Source organism: Macaca fascicularis, chromosome 15 (genome assembly GCF_037993035.2).
Source record: "Macaca fascicularis isolate 582-1 chromosome 15, T2T-MFA8v1.1".
Lineage (NCBI taxonomy): Eukaryota > Metazoa > Chordata > Mammalia > Primates > Cercopithecidae > Macaca > Macaca fascicularis.
Genome location: NC_088389.1, coordinates 3,960,041 through 3,968,580, shown reverse-complemented (window position 1 = coordinate 3,968,580; position 8,540 = coordinate 3,960,041). Strand labels below are relative to the sequence as shown.

General features: G+C 53.3%; 1 long non-coding RNA gene across 1 annotated transcript; it reads right to left on the bottom strand.

Moving 5' to 3' along the window:
- Positions 1-5,382: 5,382 nt before the first annotated feature.
- On the bottom strand, positions 5,383-7,306 carry LOC141408712 (uncharacterized). The gene is made up of 2 exons (XR_012425012.1): positions 7,111-7,306; positions 5,383-5,939 (listed from the first exon to the last, which is right to left on the bottom strand). It is a non-coding gene; the product is annotated as an uncharacterized lncRNA (long non-coding RNA).
- Between the last annotated feature and the right edge of the window lie 1,234 nt (positions 7,307-8,540).

The window sequence follows — 8,540 nt, the reverse complement described above, 5'->3', positions numbered from 1 at the left end:
AGCACAGTTTGGGGACTGAAGGTGGCCAAATTCCACTCTGGGCTTTGACCTCGTACATGGGTTCCATTGTCCGTGTCCTGTGACCCCCTCCAAGTCTCAGTTTCTTCATCTATAAAATGGACAGAGAATTGTACCTGCCCCAATGGGCTTTTTGAAAATGGAAAGTGATTAAGGCTGGACGCGGTGGTTCATGCCTGTAATCCCAGCACTTTGGGGGGCTGAGGCGGGCAGATCACGGGGTCAGGAGATTGAGACCTCCCGGGCCAACACGGTAAAACCCTGTCTCTACTAAAAATACAAAAAATTAGCTGGGTGTGGTGGTGGGCGCCTGTAGTCCCAGCTACTCAGGAGGCTGAGGCAGGAGAATGGTGTGAACCCGGGAGGCAAAGCTTGCAGTGAGCCGAGATCACGCCACCACACTCCAGCCTGGGTGATAGAGCAAGACTCCATCTCAAAAAAAGGAAGGGAGGGAGGGAGGGAGGGAGGGAGGGAGGCAGGCAGGCAGGCAGGCAGGCAGGCAGGCAGGCAGGAAGGAAGGAAGGAAGGAAGGAAGGAACGAAGGAAGGAAGGAAGGAAGGAAGGAAGGAAGGAAGGAAGGAAGGAAGGAAGGAAGGAAAAGAGAAAGAGATGGAATAACAGGTGTGAGGCCACTGCACTCAGCCAAGAATAGGGCTTAAATATAAGAATACAAGAATATTTTCCACCTTCTTGAACAACATCATTTAATATTTCTTGCCATTCGTGTGGCTGGCGATTAATAGTTTCAGCTTCGAATGTCTGAGAAGTCTATTTCTCCTTCAGTTTTGAAAGGTGTTTGGGGCCAGGTGCGGTGGCTCACGCCTGTAATGCCAGCTTTTTGGGAGGCAAAGGCGGGTGAATCACCTGAGGTCAGGAGTTCTAGACCAGCCTGGCCAACATGGTGAAACCCTATCTCTACTAAAAATACAAAAGTTAGCTGGGAGTGGTGGTGCACACCTGTAATCCCAGCTGCTCGGGAGGATGAGACAGGAGAATCGCTTGAACACGAGAGGCAGAGGTTGCAGTGAGTCAAGATCAGGCCTCTGCACTCCAGCCTGGGCAACAGAGTGAGACTCCACCTCAAACAATAATAATAATAATAATTTTTAAAAGAAAGGCGTCTTGATGGGGCATGGACTCTAGATTGGCAGTTCTGTTTTGTGTTTCTTTTTGTGTGTTGAAGATCTTGTCCCTCGGTCCCCTCGCTTGTCTTGGCTGGGAAACTGCTGCTGTCCTTGTTCCTCGGAATGTCATGTGTCCTTTTTCTCTGACTCTTCTTAAAGCTTTCTCTGTATCATTGGTTTTGGCAATTTGATGATCACATCTTTTTGCAGATTTTTTTCATGCTTCTTGTGCTTGGGGTTCGCTGAGCTTCCCAGATCCCTGGATCTGTGGTTTTTATCAAACTGGAAATTCATCAGCCATTGTTTCTGCAGATGTTTTATGTGCTCCTCTCCTCCCTCACAGGGAACGCAGTGGAGCAGATCTTCAGCTGCTCCAACTCTGACGCACCATTCAAATGTTTGAGGGTTTCTTTTCTCTCCACGTTTCATTTGTAAGCCAAAAATAAAATTATAAGGCCCCCCAACCGTCTGAATGGACTGCCTCCTCGGCCAGGACACTCTGAAATTCAACCTGAAAGACTGGTTCAGGCCTTGACCCTGGACGGGAAGTAGTGGTCGGGCTTGCCTCATTACAACCTCCAGCACAATCAACACAGACATTAAGTCTGATAAAAAGCATTTAGGAGGCCAGGTGAGGTGGCTCACACCTGTTATCCCAGCACTTTGGGAGGCTGAGGCGTGTGGATCACCTGAGGTCAGGAGTTCAAGTCCAGCCTGGGCAACATGGTGAAACCCCATCTCTGCTAAAAAAAATACAAAAATTAGCTGGGCATGGTGGTGCGCCCCTGTAATCCCAGCTACTTGGGAGGCTGAGGCAGGAGAATCACTTGAACGCAGGAGGCAGAGGTTGTAGTGAGCCAAGATCATACCATTGCACTCCAGCCTGGGCAACAAGAGTGAAACTCAATCTCAAAAAAAAAAAAAAAGCCTTTCTTTTTTAGGATCTATTCCCTCTGAAGCCTGCTGCCTGGAGACCTCATCTGCAAGATCAAACTTTGGTCCCTGCAACCTCTTATCATAGCCCAGATAGCCCAGATATTCCTCTCTATAGACAATAACTCTTCCAGCCAATTGCCAGTCAGAAAATGTTTTAATCTACCTATCACTTGTAAGCGCCGCCCTTTGAGTTGTCCCACCTTTCTGGACTGAACCAATGTGTTACCTCAGGACCTCCTGAGGCCTGTGTCAAGGGACATGGTCACTCACATTTGGCTCAGAATAAATATCTTCAAATATTTTTCAGAGTTTGACTCTATTCATCAACACATTTCAGGTGTCTTTTTGACACAGGGATATTTTCTCGGTCACTTTGCAAGCTGGGGACCTCCGGTTGGTGATGCCCCACCCAGGCGTCACTCAGCCACACTACCTGCTATAGGAGGTAGCCCACTCACTCAGCCCACCCAGGCCAGGTTTGGCTTGAGCGCCAGTTCCCAGGTTCTTGTCCCACACCCAAGAAGAATGAGGATGCGCTGACAGTCGAAGGGTGAGCAAGGCAGGGAGTTTCACTGAGAGATGAAACAGCTTTCAGCAGAAAGGGGACGCAGGGGTGGTCTCCCTACCTGAAGGCGGGAAAGTCCTCCGTGTGTCTGGGTCCAGGGCCGTTTACGGATTCAGAATGGGGAGTGCATGCAGATTGGTTTGTGAGTATGCAAAAAGGGTTAAAGCAAGGACACCACTCAAAGGTGGGCACAATAGCGTAGAACACCAATTGGGAAAGAGTAAGTATATGTAAAATAAGAGAAGGGTGGGGACCAATCAGAAGAAAGCACATCAAATGGGAAAACAAGCTCTTAATCCAGTCCGAGGGTTTAATTCGTACATAGCTTGGCTTTCAGGCTCTAAACTGTCTTTGACTTGGAGGTGGGGCTTCACCAGGACCCGCCCCATCTGCCTGGGCAATTAGCTGCCTCCTGTCATTATCACTTTTTGCTATCTTCAAGTTCACTCATCTTTTCTTCTGCAACATTTAATATCACCCATTGTGTTTTTCATCTCTGACACTGTAATTCTCATCTCAGACACTGTAATTCTCATCTCAGACACTGTAGTTCTCATCTCAGACACTGTAGTTCTCATCTCTAGAAGCTTGATTTTGGTGTCTTTTATACTTTCCATACCTCTACTTAATGTGTTTGGCCCTTCCTCCAGCTCTCCAGACAAACAGAATACAGTTCTAACAACTGTTTCAATATCTTTGCTGATTTTAACGTCTGTGTTAGTTCTGAACTGGTTGATTTCTCTTCTCCTTGTGTGTTACATTTTCCTGGTTTTTTGTTGAATTTTTTAATCAAATGCCCAACACTGTAAAGTCCAGGAGTGCTGAATATGTTTGTATTCATGTAAATATACTTGAGATCAGAGATGAGTTTATTTTGAAAGAGTTTAATCCTCTCAGGTCTTGCTTTTAAGCTTTATCACGAGGGACCAGAATCATGTTTAATCTAGGTTTCACGACTCCTTGGCACTGAGGCAAGATCCTCCTGAGAACTCCAGAGATTCATGAGTCATAGGGTTTTCCCATCTGGCCAGAGGGAATAAGCACTGCTCCCAGCTTGATCAGCCCTGAGCACGTGAGCACAGCTTCACCTACCACCCTCAGAGGATCCCTTCCTCCCTCCCTAAGCCTCCCCCGTGTAGATGTCTCCTCTTGCCTGCAGCCCTCTCCCCTCCAGCACTCTGCCTTATGAACTCCCGATGTCCTGACCTCCCCAGACCTCAGGTCCACTTACTTGTTGACGAAAAGAGTCAAGCTTTGTAAGATATTTTAAGAGATTGATTCTGGCCATGGCCCATGACATAGCGCACAGGAGGTCCTGAGAAGGTGTGCCCGAGGTGGTCGGGGCACAGCGTTTGTTTTCATACATTTTAGGGAGACACAAGACATCAATCAAATACATTTAAGATATACATTGGTTGGGTCCAGAAAGGTGGGACAACTCAAAGGGGGAACATGGGGGTTCGGGGGGCGCTTTCAGGTAACAGGTAGATTTCAAATTTTTCTAATTGGCAATTGGTTGAAAAACTTATCAATAGAAAGGAATGTCTGGGTTGCGATAAGTGGCTGTGGAGACCAGGCCTCCAGGCAGCAGGCTTGGGAGAGAATAGATTGTAAATGCTTCTTATCAGACTAGAGGTCTGCATTGATGTAATGATGTGGAATGAGGCGTGTCGGACTCCCGCTTCCCATCATGGCCTGAGCCAGTCTTTCAGGTTAAACTATAGAGCACCCTGGCCGAGGAGGAAGTCCATGCAGATGCTCGGGGGACGCCTTCGCATTTCATTTTCGGTTGACATCCTCAACTCAGGGCATCTGCAGGCCCTTCCTCGGTTTCCCCTCTCTGTGCCACTGCCTGGAAACTCCCCCCGAAGCAGCCCTCCGGAGTCCCTGTCCTCTGTGGCCCAGTGTCGGTGTCTTTAAGAGCTGTGTCTCATATATTGAGTCTGGATTTGGGAGACGAGGGGGTCACGGAGACTTTGGGGCAGGTTCCCACCGAGACCATCACGGCTCTGAGTTCGACCTATGGGAACACGTAGCCACCAGAGTCGGCCCAAGCCCACGTCACCCCAGCAGCATCCCCGTCTCCATTCTAAGGGGAGATGAGGACAACATGAAAACAGGATGCGTCTCGTGTCTCACACCCACCGGGTCTCGCTTTTCAGCCTCGGTCTTGTTGCTCACCGCAGGACGGGCTGGTCCTCGCCTCCTGGTGCTCCTCAGAGTGTGGTGCTGCAGGCCTGCAGAGGCTCTTTGTGAGCTGGGGAAGGAGCAGTGGCCAGGCAAGCCCAGAGCTTGGGGGTTCCGGACCCATCAGAAGGATGGAGCCCCACAGGGGAGCTGGAAGCACCTCCTGAGCTCCAGCCGCCCTGCCAATCAGGGGCCAGGAGGCAGGTGTGGAAGCCCCAGAAAGAAGGAAGGAGAAAGTCTCCCCAGGCCCCGGGGCTTTGCAATTTGACCTACTTCCTTCTCACTGTCATTACGGTGTGCAGACAGGGACTGGAGACCTGGAAGGATTAGGCTCAGCCTGGACTCTCCCCGGGTCCCAGCTGGCTCTACCTTCCCGCTAGGCCCGTGGCACTGGGCACCATGGTGCCATTTCTGGACAAGGGGCCTGGCAGCCTCTCCCCAGTTCTGACCCTGTCTTGTCTCCTAGGCTTCCCTGAGACCCAGGAGAGACAAACCAAGCCACCGATCCACGCCAATGGGCCTCTGTAATAAAAAAGGTACCAAGAGTCCATGAAATGTTTAACACCGCGTTTTACTGCTAACGAGTGAGGCAGAAGCCAGCACCTTCTGAGAAAGGATTTTCCAGGCATTTTACAGATCAAAGTCATAGAATAAAATAAATATGACCAGAGAGGGTTGTGAGGAGCAAGGAGTTCTGTCAAAGAAAGAGCCCATACGAAGAAGGAGGGGGGAAGTACTGAAGGGGCTGCTGGGAGCACGGCCCTCCCTGTGCCATTTGCAGACTCTCCCCATAGCCCATGCAATTTTGAAGGGCGGAGAGGCCTCTGGAGGCCTCTTCTCCCCCACAGCTGGTCATAACCGTGTCCCGCTACTGACAGACAGGTCTGTTCACGTCTTCAATGCCCAAATAAAAACACTGAGGCCCTGAGAGCTGCAATGATGTGTCCGAGGTCCCACAGGGTGGTGGAGATAGGCCTGAGCCTGTGTGACTCCCAGCCCGGCTCCCCGCTCAACCCTGGAGGTCTCCAGGGCAGTGGCCTCATCCTCCCTCAGTGGGTTCAGCCAAACACTGTCACCTCCGTCGGTCCAAATTCGTGGCCCCTGGGTTTCTAGAAAAGCAGAGCACACAGTCAGTCTGACGCTGACCCCCTTCTCCAGGAAGAAGCCCCAGAGGTGAGCTACAGACAGCCATTCCCTGGAATCATGGCTCCCAGGCAGGGCTAGTGTCCTGGCTGCTGCCTCCAGCCCTGGCAGCCACACGGCCTGCTGTCACCTTCCTGAAGTTCTTTGCCTTTGGATAACGGGCCCACCCCACACCCAACGAGGTGTCTCGTGGAAGGTTTTTTGCATCCTATTCTCACCACAAAGGCAGGACAAGAAATGAGGGAGGAGGTGGGCAGAGAGGTGGTGGCCCATGGAGGGACTCGGTGGGGGAGAAATGAGGCAGTGCCTTGCTCTAGGGAAGGAGGGGGAGCCACCAGTCTGGGGGGCAGGAGATACAGAAGATGGGTCCAGACCACAGCTTCTGCAGGGGGTCCTCTCCACTCCCACCCCTGGGACCCCTAAGGTCCTCCCAGCTTCTACCCTGGACAGCTCAACCTCCAGACTGGGACTGGAGTCACGTCCCCAGCCCAGAGGGCAGGGGTCTCCCAGGACTGCCCCCTGCTTTGGGGATGGTTCCAGGCCTGCTCGGGAGGCCTGCCTGCTCTCTGCAGAGGCTCTGACCAACCCGGATAGCACTAGGGCCTCTGGGACTGAGCTCAGTGGTAGGGACCAGAGGACAGCATGCAGGTGCCCCTAACTAAGCTAGCGTGCACCAGATGTGGTGCTGGGTGCTGAGTGCAGGAGATGTGGAGAGGAGCCAAAGGAGGGGGCAGCCATGGGGACAGGGTGGGGGTTCTCCAGGCAGGTGGACCCGGCTGTGCCCTAAAGGAAGGCAGGTGAGGGCACTAGGGCACAGCATGGCCAGAGGCGGCCGCACCCAGCGTGCTCCATGGATGGTGTAGCTGGAGCAGGTGTGTTGGGGGCTGGGGGTACCAAGAGGCAAGATCAAAAGCCCAGGGTCTCAAATACCAGCCTGAGCCACGGGGAATGTTCCAGCTTTGTGGCCACCATCGGTAGCTTTAGGCTAGAGAGGATGAAGGCAGGGTGCTAGGGGCTTCAGTGAGGCAGTTAGGAGGGTGGGAATGTGGGGATAGAGCCAGGGGTCCTGCAGAGTGTCAGGATCTCATGCAGAGGGTGAAGGAGAAGGTGGCAGCCCCAGGGGCACATCGGACTCACCCACTCTCCAGCACTGTAGCGTGAACAAGTAACTTCCTCCTGGATGCCATGAAGCGCTCTGCCCAGTGTGGTGTGATCCAGAGGTAAGGGGACCCCTGCCCCTCAAAGAACCCTGTCAAAGTGGCTCAACCTCGATTCTGAGTTCCCAGGAAGCCTCAAGCCTTGTGGGTGTCTGAGCCCCACTTCTGTATGTGCCACGGGCGCTGTACACAACATCGCACCCCAAGAGACAGACATCCACGAGACGCCCACTCCACACCACGAAGAGCATCGCCATGGACACCTGCGCCAGCTCCTCTCCTCCAGGCGGCTGCACCGAGGCTTCCAAAGCAGGCACGCCTGCCTCGGGGCGCCGGGGCAGATCGTGGGATGCCCATGCTCTCCTTTCCCCAAGACTTCTATCCCAGGGTCTGCCAAGGTCCAGTTCAAAGACCCACAGTCCAACCACCGAAATGCACTAATAAAAAAATTCTGGTCTTTATTTAGGCTTCTTTAAAAAGATAGAATCCACTTGATTCATGGAGCACAGAGACTCCACAAAGTCCTTGGATTTTGTTTCTTCTGTCACACCCCACATATGTTCCAGAGCCCCCTGCCCTCTGAAGCCCCCAAAATCTCCTTCCCCGAGCCCGAGTCCCTGCCACCTGCTCTCTCAGCCCCTTGGGCGTTCAGCCTTATGTGGTTTCATGGCCTCTGTGCCCACACCCAGGTGCTTCGTGACACCAGGAGTCCGGGAGACCAGCCCCACGCCAGCCTCTGGCCTCCTGCCTCCTCCCCACCTCTCCTGCCCTCTCCCCATACCCCCTCACCCACCAGCAGCCAGACTGCCAAGCCCCAAACTCCCCACAGAGGGCAGAGCCCATGGGCCATCCTGGAAGAGAAGGCTGTCTGTGCATGTGTTAGGAAATCTTGTCTCCAACACACTGGAGGGTGTTGATTTTCTGTTGTCCCCCAGGGTCCCACTGTTAATGGCCAGTTCTCCGGCCCTGCCCTATCTCCTCTCAGGCAGCCCCTAGAAATGGGATGATTCCATCCTGGAACAGCAGGAGCGCATGGGCCAGGAGCTCCAGCCTGGGAACAACAGGAGAAAGCGGAGGGGCCAGGAAGTGTCCCTCAGGGAGGACCTGCAGCCAACACAGCCTCCCTCCAGGTCCCTCCACAAGGAAGGGGAGAGCAGGACGCCGCCTCCACTCCACGAGCTCTTCAGTAGGAAGGAGGGTGGCGTCAATGTGTTGGTGAGGCCTGGCTGGCCCCACTGCCCCAGCCCCAGTGGGGTGAGCCTGCCCCACCGCCAGCCCACAGAGGCAGCATCCACAAGCTGGAGCCAGATGACACAGCCAGGTCCTTGCCCAGGTCAACCAGACCCGGCCAGGGCAGTCAGGCCGGTGACTAATGGCTTTCCCTGCTGAGGCCCTTTGGGCTTCCTAGCT